Source organism: Oncorhynchus nerka, linkage group LG3 (assembly GCF_034236695.1).
Source record: "Oncorhynchus nerka isolate Pitt River linkage group LG3, Oner_Uvic_2.0, whole genome shotgun sequence".
Taxonomy (NCBI): domain Eukaryota; kingdom Metazoa; phylum Chordata; class Actinopteri; order Salmoniformes; family Salmonidae; genus Oncorhynchus; species Oncorhynchus nerka.
In genome coordinates, this window is record NC_088398.1 from 75,272,255 (window position 1) to 75,285,022 (window position 12,768).

A 12,768-nucleotide genomic window follows, 5' to 3' on the forward strand; every position below is an offset into this window, starting at 1 on the left:
GCTCAGTGCTCAGTGCTCAGTGCTCAGTCCTCAGTAATCAGTGCTCAGTTCTCAGTGCTCAGTCACTCCATAACTCCACTGCCGCTTGTACACAAAACAGTTAGAACAATCTTAGTTATTTGTCTGTTGTAACCGTAGGCTATTACAAACATAAGCACGACACAAATAGTTTTCATGTTATTTTTCAGGAGGGGAGTTACATGCAGATATTAAGGGAAAGCCTTACATTTACAAGGCTTCCTGTTTAAAGTAGCTGAAGTTCCTCAACCTCTGATGTTTATCAGTTCTTTGAGAGTGCAGTTTTATTTGTTTAGTTTCTATTTATTTTTATAGTATTATTTAGGATCATCCCAGATTCTTACAAACTTTTTGAGAAATAAACCAAATCTTTTGATAACAACACAGTGTGTGAGTCTAGCAATACCACCCTGCTGGCTCTCATATGAAGTTAAGTAGGTCTACTCCTTGTTGATACCTGGATGGGAGACCAGATTCTGCTGTAAGTGGAAGTGGTGTTGGAGGGCCAGTAGAAGGTACTCATCAGTTGTGTTGGAGGGCCAGTAGAAGGTACTCATCAGTGGTGTTGGAGGGCCAGTAGAAGGTACTCATCAGTGGTGTTGGACGGCCAGTAGAAGGCACTCATCGGTGGTGTTGGAGGGCCAACAGAAGGTACTCATCAGTGGTGTTGGAGGACCAGTAGAAGGTACTCATCAGTGGTGTTGGACGGCCAGTAGAAGGTACTCATCGGTGGTGTTGGAGGGCCAGTAGAAGGTACTCCTCGGTGGTGTTGGAGGGCCAGTAGAAGGTACTCATCAGTGGTGTTGGAGGACCAGTAGAAGGTACTCATCAGTGGTGTTGGAGGGCCAGTAGAAGGTACTCATCGGTGGTGTTGGAGGGCCAGTAGAAGGTACTCATCAGTGGTGTTGGACGGCCAGTAGAAGGCACTCATCGGTGGTGTTGGAGGGCCAGTAGAAGGTACTCATCGGTGGTGTTGGAGGGCCAGTAGAAGGTACTCATCAGTGGTGTTGGACGGCCAGTAGAAGGCACTCATCGGTGGTGTTGGAGGGCCAGTAGAAGGTACTCATCAGTGGTGTTGGACGGCCAGTAGAAGGCACTCATCGGTGGTGTTGGAGGGCCAGTAGAAGGTACTCATCAGTGGTGTTGGAGGGCCAGTAGAAGGTACTCATCAGTGGTGTTGGACGGCCAGTAGAAGGCACTCATCGGTGGTGTTGGAGGGCCAGTAGAAGGTACTCATCAGTGGTGTTGGAGGGCCAGTAGAAGGTACTCATCAGTGGTGTTGGAGGACCAGTAGAAGGTACTCATCAGTGGTGTTGGAGGACCAGTAGAAGGTACTCATCAGTGGTGTTGGAGGACCAGTAGAAGGTACTCATCGGTGGTGTTGGAGGGCCAGTAGAAAGTACTCATCAGTGGTGTTGGAGGGGCAGTAGAAGGTACTCATCAGTTGTGTTGGAGGGCCAGTAGAAGGTACTCATCAGTGGTGTTGGAGGGCCAGTAGAAGGTACTCATCAGTGGTGTTGGACGGCCAGTAGAAGGCACTCATCGGTGGTGTTGGAGGGCCAACAGAAGGTACTCATCAGTGGTGTTGGAGGACCAGTAGAAGGTACTCATCAGTGGTGTTGGACGGCCAGTAGAAGGTACTCATCGGTGGTGTTGGAGGGCCAGTAGAAGGTACTCCTCGGTGGTGTTGGAGGGCCAGTAGAAGGTACTCATCAGTGGTGTTGGAGGACCAGTAGAAGGTACTCATCAGTGGTGTTGGAGGGCCAGTAGAAGGTACTCATCGGTGGTGTTGGAGGGCCAGTAGAAGGTACTCATCGATGGTGTTGGAGGGCCAGTAGAAGGTACTCAGCAGTGGTGTTGGACGGCCAGTAGAAGGCACTCATCGGTGGTGTTGGAGGGCCAGTAGAAGGTACTCATCGGTGGTGTTGGAGGGCCAGTAGAAGGTACTCATCAGTGGTGTTGGACGGCCAGTAGAAGGCACTCATCGGTGGTGTTGGAGGGCCAGTAGAAGGTACTCATCAGTGGTGTTGGACGGCCAGTAGAAGGCACTCATCGGTGGTGTTGGAGGGCCAGTAGAAGGTACTCATCAGTGGTGTTGAAGGGCCAGTAGAAGGTACTCATCAGTGGTGTTGGAGGACCAGTAGAAGGTACTCATCAGTGGTGTTGGAGGACCAGTAGAAGGTACTCATCAGTGGTGTTGGAGGACCAGTAGAAGGTACTCATCGGTGGTGTTGGAGGGCCAGTAGAAAGTACTCATCAGTGGTGTTGGAGGGCCAGTAGAAGGTACTCATCAGTGGTGTTGGAGGGCCAGTAGAAGGTACTCATCCCTATAACTAAGGACCAGATCCTGATACATCAATGTATGCCATCATTGTGAATTTACACACAGGGTTTGACTCATGGTCATTAACAATCCCATGGCACTTGTTGCAAGAGAAGGGGTGCTAACCGGTGTCGTGGATTAACATTTCCAACCTAGCAGCCCATAATACTATGGCTACCTCAGTTCCCAGTTGGATCATTCAATCCCTTTTATCTCTGAAATTCTTCCCCAAGTCATTGCTGCATATTTCAATGTGTTCTTATTCAACTTGGTATACTACTGAGGGTTAGCTAAAATACTGACATACTGAAAGAAAACATAATATATAATATATGGTCTACACAATTTCCTTTGCATTGCATAATTTCAATTAAAAACTGGAGTGGCCTGTTAGTAAAGTATACAACATTAAGCTGAGCAAAATCTAGTTTAATATAGGATGCATTTTAAAGGGAAAATGCTTAGTGCTTCCATGTCGGATTCATATTACATTACATTTAACATTTACATTTAAGTCATTTAGCAGACGCTCTTATCCAGAGCGACTTACAAATTGGTGCGTTCACCTTAAGACATCCAGTGGAACAGCCACTTTACAATAGTGCATCTAAATCTTTTAAGGGGGTGAGAAGGATTACTTTATCCTATCCTAGGTATTCCTGAAAGAGGTGGGGTTTCAGGTGTCTCCGGAAGGTGGTGATTGACTCCGCTGTCCTGGCGTCGTGAGGGAGTTTGTTCCACCATTGGGGGGCCAGAGCAGCGAACAGTTTTGACTGGGCTGCGCGGGAACTGTACTTCCTCAGTGGTAGGGAGGCGAGCAGGCCAGAGGTGGATGAACGCAGTGCCCTTGTTTGGGTGTAGGGCCTGATCAGAGCCTGGAGGTACTGAGGTGCCGTTCCCCTCACAGTTCCGTAGGCAAGCACCATGGTCTTGTAGCGGATGCGAGCTTCAACTTCTCTCTGCCTCCCCCTCCAGTCCTCAGTTCACCCAGCTAGGTTGCGAAATGAAACCCTGCGGGTGGGTGTCCACATGGGCTCTCGTTTCCTATTTACAGTGGAGTTCCCCGGGCAAGGTGAGTGGTGGTGAGAGGTATCGGACTGGGCCCAATGATCCAGGATGAAATTTGGTCCAGCCAGAGTGTGGATGGTTCACTTATTGAGTGGGATACTTTATCCTCACTCATCCCGTCCATCCATCCCACCACAGAGTATAAGAGCCGTAAGGACAGAGGATTTATATTTACTATCTGCTGTGTGACTTGGTTCATCAGTCCCAGTCCCTGAAACCACCCAAGTTCAGACATCAAGAAACATCTTATCTGTGGTGTTTTCTGGATCTATTTCACCACCCTGTTTTTTTCTACCCTCAACACGGCTGTCATTGTCAAGGATATTAACATTTAACATTTAAGTCATTTAGCAGACGCTCTTATCCAGAGCGACTTACAAATTGGTGCTTTCACCTTATGACATCCAGTGGAACAGCCACTTTACAATAGTGCATCTAGGTCTTTTAAGGGGGGGTGAGAAGGATTACTTTATCCTATCCTAGGTATTCCTTAAAGAGGTGGGGTTTCAGGTGTCTCCGGAAGGTGGTGATTGACTCCGCTGTCCTGGCGTCGTGAGGGAGTTTGTTCCACCATTGGGGGGCCAGAGCAGCGAACAGTTTTGACTGGGCTGAGCGGGAACTGTACTTCCTCAGTGGTAGGGAGGCTAGCAGGCCAGAGGTGGATGAACGCAGTGCCCTTGTTTGGGTGTAGGGCCTGATCAGAGCCTGGAGGTACTGAGGTGCCGTTCCCCTCACAGCTCCGTAGGCAAGCACCATGGTCTTGTAGCGGATGCGAGCTTCAACTGGAAGCCAGTGGAGAGAGCGGAGGAGCGGGGTGACGTGAGAGAACTTGGGAAGGTTGAACACCAGACGGGCTGCGGCGTTCTGGATGAGTTGTAGGGGTTTAATGGCACAGGCAGGGAGCCCAGCCAACAGCGAGTTGCAGTAATCCAGACGGGAGATGACAAGTGCCTGGATTAGGACCTGCACCGCTTCCTGTGTGAGGCAGGGTCGTACTCTGGGATGTTGTAGAGCATGAACCTACAGGAACGGGCCACCGCCTTGATGTTATTTGAGAACGACAGGGTGTTGTCCAGGATCACGCCGAGGTTCTTAGCGCTCTGGGACGAGGACACAATGGAGTTGTCAACCGTGATGGCGAGATCATGGAACGGGCAGTCCTTCCCGGGAGGAAGAGCAGCTCCGTCTTGCCGAGGTTCAGCTTGAGGTGATGATCCGTCATCCACACTGATATGTCTGCCAGACATGCAGAGATGCGATTCGCCACCTGGTCGTCAGAAGGGGGAAAGGAGAAGATTAATTGTGTGTCGTCTGCATAGCAATGATAGGAGAGACCATGTGAGGTTATGACAGAGCCAAGTGACTTGGTGTATAGCGAGAATAGGAGAGGGCCTAGAACAGAGCCCTGGGGGACACCAGGGGTGAGAGCACGTGGTGAGGAGACGGATTCTCGCCACGCCACCTGGTAGGAGCGACCTGTCAGGTAGGACGCAATCCAAGCATGGGCCGCGCCGGAGATGCCCAACTCGGAGAGGGTGGAGAGGAGGATCTGATGGTTCACAGTATCGAAGGCAGCCGATAGGTCTAGAAGGATGAGAGCAGAGGAGAGAGAGTTAGCTTTAGCAGTGCGGAGCGCCTCAGTGATACAGAGAAGAGCAGTCTCAGTTGAATGACTAGTCTTGAAACCTGACTGATTTGGATCAAGAAGGTCATTCTGAGAGAGATAGCGGGAGAGCTGGCCAAGGACGGCATGTTCAAGAGTTTTGGAGAGAAAAGAAAGAAGGGATACTGGTCTGTAGTTGTTGACATCGGAGGGATCGAGTGTAGGTTTTTTTCAGAAGGGGTGCAACTCTCGCTCTCTCTTGAAGACGGGAGGGACGTAGCCAGCGGTCAGGGATGAGTTGATGAGCGAGGTGAGGTAAGGGAGAAGGTCACCGGAGATGGTCTGGAGAAGAGAGGAGGGGATAGGGTCAAGCGGGCAGGTTGTTGGGCGGCCGGCCGTCACAAGACGCGAAATGTCATCTGGAGAGAGAGGGAGAAAGAGGTCAGAGCACAGGGTAGGGCAGTGTGAGCAGAACCAGCGGTGTCGTTTGACTTAGCAAACGAGGATCGGATGTCGTCGACCTTCTTTTTCAAAATGGTTGACGAAGTCATCTGCAGAGAGGGGAGGAGGGGGAGGGGGAGGAGGATTCAAGAGGGAGGAGAAGGTGGCAAAGAGCTTCCTAGGGTTAGAGGCAGATGCTTGGAATTTAGAGTGGTAGAAAGTGGCTTTAGCAGCAGAGACAGAGGAGGAAAATGTAGAGAGGAGGGAGTGAAAGGATGCCAGGTCCGCAGGGAGGCGAGTTTTCCTCCATTTCCGCTCGGCTGCCCGGAGCCCTGTTCTGTGAGCTCGCAATGAGTCGTCGAGCCACGGAGCGGGAGGGGAGGACCGAGCCGGCCTGGAGGATAGGGGACATAGAGAGTCAAAGGATGCAGAAAGGGAGGAGAGGAGGGTTGAGGAGGCAGAATCAGGAGATAGGTTGGAGAAGGTTTGAGCAGAGGGAAGAGATGATAGAATGGAAGAGGAGAGAGTAGCGGGGGAGAGAGAGCGAAGGTTGGGACGGGGCGCGATACCATCCGAGTAGGGGCAGTGTGGGAAGTGTTGGATGAGAGCGAGAGGGAAAAGGATACAAGGTAGTGGTCGGAGACTTGGAGGGGAGTTGCAATGAGGTTAGTGGAAGAACAGCATCTAGTAAAGATGAGGTCGAGCGTATTTCCTGCCTTGTGAGTAGGGGGAAGGTGAGAGGGTGAGGTCAAAAGAGGAGAGGAGTGGAAAGAAGGAGGCAGAGAGGAATGAGTCAAAGGTAGACGTGGGGAGGTTAAAGTCGCCCAGAACTGTGAGAGGTGAGCCGTCCTCAGGAAAGGAGCTTATCAAGGCATCAAGCTCATTGATGAACTCTCCGAGGGAACCTGGAGGGCGATAAATGATAAGGATGTTAAGCTTGAAAGGGCTGGTAACTGTGACAGCATGGAATTCAAAGGAGGCGATAGACAGATGGGTAAGGGGAGAAAGAGAGAATGACCACTTGGGAGAGATGAGGATCCCGGTGCCACCACCCCGCTGACCAGAAGCTCTCGGGGTGTGCGAGAGCACGTGGGCGGACGAAGAGAGAGCAGTAGGAGTAGCGGTGTTGTCTGTGGTGATCCATATTTCCGTCAGAGCCAAGAAGTCGAGGGACTGGAGGGAGGCATAGGCTGAGGTGAACTCTGCCTTGTTGGCCGCAGATCGGCAGTTCCAGAGGCTACCGGAGACCTGGAACTCCACGTGGGTCGTGCGCGCTGGGACCACCAGATTAGGGTGGCCGCGGCCATGCGGTGTGGAGCGTTTGTATGGTCTGTGCAGAGAGGAGAGAACAGGGATAGACAGACACATAGTTGACAGGCTAGAGAAGAGGCTACGCTAATGCAGAGGAGATTGGAATGACAAGTGGACTACACATCTCGAATGTTCAGAAAGTTAAGCTTACGTAGCAAGAATCTAATTGACTAAAATGATTAAAATTATACAGTACTGCTGGGGTAGGCTAGCTGCGTTGTTGACACTACCCTAATCAAGTCGTACGGTTGAGTGTGAAGTTTCTACAATGCTGCTTTTCGGGAGCTAGCTGGCTAGCTAGCAGTGTTGGTTACGTTACGTTGCGTTAGGAGAACGACAATAGCTGGCTAGCTAATCTAGAAAATCGCTCTAGACTACACAATTATCTTTGAAGCAAAGACGGCTATGTAGCTAGCTATGTAGCTAGCTACGATCAAACAAATCACACCGTTGGGACTGTAATGAAATGAAATGAAAGTGATACTACCTGTGGAGCGACGCGGAATGCGACCGGAATGCGAAAGTTCTATTCAGTAGACGTTGGCTGGCTATTGGCTAGCTAGGAGTGTCTCCTACGTTAAGGACGACAAAATAGCTGGCTAGCTAACCTCGGTGAATTAAGATAATCACTCTAAGAATACACACTCTAAACTACACAATTATCTTGGATACGAAGACAGCAAAGACAACTATGTAGCTAGCTAATACTACACTAATCAAGTCGTTCAGTTGAGTGTGATAGTTACTACAGTGCTACGGTAGACGGTGAACGTGTTGGGCAGATAGGAGACGACGAAATACGATAATTACGCAATTATCTTTGATACAACGACGACTATGTAGCTAGCTAAGAAGAAATTGCTAAGATTAGACTAATCAGACCGTTGTACTATAATGAAATGTAATGAAATGTAATGAAAAAAGTTATACAACCTGCAGACCGAAGCGCGGATGCGACCGGCTCGCTCCAACCCGGAAGTTTTCATATATCAAATTCATATGAATTAAGGATATGTACTCATTGATTTGTGAAGAATATAACTTATAAATGCCTAATGAACTTAGTTCAGCTGTCGTACCCGATCAGAACCCAAAATACGAGCTTGCTTTACTCCAATCTTTGTAAATATTGTAAATGTAATAAAAACACTGCATAGACTTTGCCAGACCTTGCATCAATAGCTCTGTCTATAAATGTATGAGTGGTTACATTTCTCCAGGCCCACCTCTCAGCTTTTTACCAAAACAAAGGTGGGGTAGCCTTTGTTATTGTTTCAACTGTGGATTCCACCTTTAAACCAATCTAAAGGTGGAATTGAATCAGGCTCATGTCATCAACGTCCAATCTATCACAGACAAACAAAACGGTATGCATCACAACTAGCTAACCAGTCTGTAGCAGTCAGAGTTTCTTTAGGTGTATTTTAGTATTAAAAAGAGTAAACTCTGGCTTGTATGTGATACAACCATCCACCTAATCTCATTCACCATAAGGTTACCTTCCACCTTTCGCACTCAGAAAACCCAACAGGGAACAGGCCCCTGCTCTCAGCATCCGTGGCAAAGGATGTTTTAAATCTGAAACTCATATCAAAATGTAAGCAATTTCCATGCTGATGGACCTTCATATCAGCCTCAGTCAGAGAAGCCTCACCTGAACATTTCTGCCATCAATATTTCAGAGACATTTCATGCAAGTCTTCTTTTGACTGCTGGTGTGATGAGCTGTGATGGTGATGGATATGGTGGAGCCGTGCTCTTCTGCACTCGTAATGCAGGGCCTCATTTCACGAATAAGAAAAAATGGCCTGATGCACGCTTTCTGTGAGTACTCTTTTTGAAATGCAATTTTCAACTATAATGGAATCTGAATTAATGTGTTAACAACAATATGAGATCATCGGGTGTATTATCCAGAATACAAAAAGTAGACAGATAGAACAATCAGTGTTTCAGGGACCTATGGCCCTACTTTTTAATCATCAAATGGCCGTCCTCAGAGAGGTAGTTGATACATCATAGAGACCTTAGAGGAGAGGTGAGGCAAGTTTTAGTTAAACTATTCTTAGGTCTGTGAGTTTGGGAGATCTGGTTGAAAAACTACATTGACTAATTCAAACAGAGACTCTACCAATTATAATGAGTTAATTGTATGTGGAAATTGTGTTTTTTTTGCACGTTTTCTAGCTGCAAAATAATCACCCTGAAAGGTGGCACTTGATGTCCAGATGTATGTCAATTTGTTATCACCCGATGATCTGTCGCTTTAAATGTGCAGCTTGCTGGCACTTCCAGTAGATCTGCAACGTTAACCCGAGTACGTTGACGTCACTAAACTTTTCCACCATATGTGTGTTGAGATGAGATGAGGGCATGAGAGGGTGGGTTGATGTGGTATCGCCGAGGACCATCTTTCAGGACAGCCCGTTAACTGTCGTGTTGTAATGTAAGTCAATTCATATTTTTTCATACGTTTTTGGAATTGGATTAGCCTACACTTGTTTCAATAGTTTTGTGTTTGGATGTTGATCGAGTCGCATGTTTGTGTAGCCTTTTTGTTGTTTTCTGTACAAAACACGTCCGCGCAGCCTAGTGAAGAATAATAATGAACTTCTTGCAAGTGCAAAATATGTCGAACTTTATACATTTGCTATCAATGTATTTGTAGTGCGGATAGGTCCATTCTATTTTCACATATTCTCAATGTTACTCCGTGATGTTGACAATAAACTTTGTAGCGCGCACTCGGACAGACAGGTTTATTTGCTTCAGCGTGGATGCGAGCGTCAAGTGGCACTAAGTTTTACTGTTGGTAGACATAACGACAGAAGGCAATACTGTATTGAGTGCAATGCTACATATTTGCAATTCGTCTATTGGAATCATGTTCCACAACTGCATGCATAAATCAAGCCACCTAGACACCGTATTTCAGTGCACTCGGGAGGTGCACACGGGAGGTACATTTTCATTATTGCAGTTTATAAAGACCAGATATAATATAACGATGTTATTACCAGTTGTAACGGTGTTACAAATACAAATTGTACATTTTATTAAACAGCTGATGAAAAAAAAATGAAAATATATATATATATATACTACTATGACCTATTTCAATATTGTTGATGTTGTATGTTTATTTCAGACATTTGTGACTGCAGTTGTCATTGTCACTGAGTAAGCTCTGTTTTTCACACTTTCACCATGGTACCTTCAGCAACTTCATACTGGTCATTACTTTGCACTATTTCATCCATGGGGGCAGTCTTTTGCATTTTGCCAAAGATCTGGATTTATTTTCTATTTATTTAACTAGGCAAGTCAGTTTAAGAACAAATTCTTACTTACAATGACGGCCTACTGAGGAACACTGCTTTGTTCAGAGGCAGAATGACCGATTTTTACCTTGTCAGCTTGGGATTCGATACAGCAACCTTTCAGTTACTGGCCCAACGCTCTAACCACTAGGCTACCTGACACCCCAATTTGTCCTCCAGTGTTTGGGGCAGTGTAGAGATACCGCAGGCACTGTAGTTTTCACCCTGAGGCAAAAGAGGAGCTCCGAATGGAAAAGACATCCAGTCCACGTTTACCTCCCAGAGAACTGTTTATTGCTCTCAGTGCCAAAATGAACTCTGTCCACTAGAGGACATGTGGCACGTATTTTTGTGGTCATATTTCACATGGTTAATGTACTGCATGATGCTGTCTGTGTCTTTTTCACCGACCATGTCTCATACACCATTTCCATTGATGTATGTTTTCATCACTGAAGTAGTATTGTAGTGTCTGCGGTAATTTGATGAATTGTATAGCCATTACTGCTCTGTTAAAGCTAGAAACATGAGCATTTCGCTGCACCTGCGATACCATCTGCAAATCTGTGTACGCAACCAACAAACGTTGATTTGATTCGATTGATTGACTGTTTTATTAGAAACATGTCCACCTACCAAACATTGTCTGTTACAGTGACCATTACCTGAGAAACAAGGATATTTAGCCTAATGTATCTGGGCAAACAATGTTTCCATTGTGAGCAACTGAAACCTGTCTTGATGCCATGTGCTCTTACACAATGAATTCTACCCCTTTTGCAAATCATTGTGAATGAGCCTTTAAAGCCCAGGATAAAGCAGAGAGCCAACTGATCTTTCTTTCATTTTCAGTGGTCCTCCATGACCGCGAGAGAAGTAGAAGCGGTCATGGAACACTGGGTAGGATTGGAGCGCATAGTTAAATTAAGGTCATAATATAAGCGAGGCGACAAAAAAACAACATGTTATTCAGCTAAAACCCCTGAACTGGCATGTAGGCTAAGGCTACAATGTGTCGTCACAGTTTTGCTGGGTTTAGGAACGTTCCACTGAACTATACCGTACGTAGTCATGCGGAGTTCTGTGAAGGATGCATTTGAAACAAGTCAAGCACCGTCAGTCAGATGTGTGTTGTGTCTGCAATGGCACTTGTTTGAAGTGCAGTAGACTATAGGGAGGAAGTCCCACAGTAATTTAGGTTGACACAGGTTTGGTATATTGACTCAACTGTAGAGTGTACAGAATAACATTCTATCTGATCTAGATTGACTCAACCGTAGAGTGTGCAGAATAACATTCTATCTGATCTAGATTGACTCAACTGTAGAGTGTGCAGAATAACATTCTATCTGATCTAGATTGACTCAACTGTAGAGTGTGCAGAATAACATTCTATCTGATCTAGATTGACTCAACTGTAGAGTGTGCAGAATAACATTCTATCTGATCATCAGCGTATAGGCTAACTCAAAGCTGCCATTTTCTGCCTCTTGCTCCTGAGATCTTAGTCTTGACAAGCCTCAATGTTTTATGGTAAGTTGATGGATTTTCTTTCATTTGATGTTTTAAATGCTGTGTCATCAAAATTAAATTTCATTCAGTGACTAATTGATATTGCCTTAAAGAGAATGGACAGGATACACTTACAAATAATTCATAATATATTGTACAAATTCGAATTTATAACAAAAACATATTGCAGGATCTTAAAAAAAGAATTGCAGGACGTAACATATAAGAAATGGAGGATTTGGCCAATCTTCGGGTACCCGTTTTGGCTCGTTAGCACTGCTTTCAAAACTACTGACTGAAATGATACAAAAACATTCAAATGCATCTTTAATAGTTTTGTCACTTAGCCATTGTGCCAGGGTTGAGGATTTCCCTTTGCCCAACCTTACAGCAACAACAGTATTATCCTCAGTGTACTCAGTCAACACTTTCAGTGGTCTTTCCAGTCTGTCTGAGTCTTAGACCATACTCACGCGGACTGATAACATCATCGCATTCAGCCGATGCTTACTATCCCTCACTGTCACTGAGATCTCACTGAGATCTCCATCACTCCAAGCCTGGGAGCTGCCTCTATCACTTACTGCTGCATTCTATTGGTCAGAGTTTACTTTTAACCCCATCCTTATAACAGAAGAAAATATATCTTGAACCAAATAGGCCCACTCCTAATGTGACTAGTAATTGAGGTAAACTTAAAAGGTGATGGACACTCAGTGGAGAACCTGCACTTATCTCAAAGAAATGCTAATAACTAATATCAAGTCTGCGTGCAGGCAATAATGACATGTCTAAATTGTTCTTTCTTTAATGGAGGACAGTGTGTGGCAGGAGCGAGTCAGTGAAACAGAGACTTTTGATGTTTTTGTCTTGCTTGACTTGTGCATTGACTCCCTGAAATGTCAAAGCTTTGAATTTCAGACGTAATAAGTGAATTAATCCTCTCTGCACTTATTACACATCTCAATTAATCATTGCCCCTTGCCAATGATGTGGCGGACAGTTATTAGGTCCTGTAATATTCCCCCTTCGGTGATTATATATTATTTTGTCTTAACTGTTCCAGGCAGATGAGCATTGTTGTTATTGAATAAAGAGTTTCCAAGCTGTGATGGGACCCTTTGTTATTCAAACAATGTATGGAACTGGAAGTCTTTTAGAACCACCCGAGC

At 45.9% G+C, this 12,768-nt stretch overlaps 1 protein-coding gene across 3 annotated transcripts in view; it reads left to right on the forward strand.

Moving 5' to 3' along the window:
* Positions 1–9,117: 9,117 nt before the first annotated feature.
* The window catches only part of LOC115113443 (PTB domain-containing engulfment adapter protein 1-like), a 182,533-nt gene continuing 178,882 nt past the window's right edge, over positions 9,118–12,768 (forward strand). For all 3 annotated transcript variants that reach the window (XM_029641112.2, XM_065015880.1, XM_065015874.1), the window contains exon 1: positions 9,118–9,210. The gene's annotated coding sequence lies outside the window, so the exon portion shown is untranslated. The remainder of the gene's footprint in view (positions 9,211–12,768) is intronic.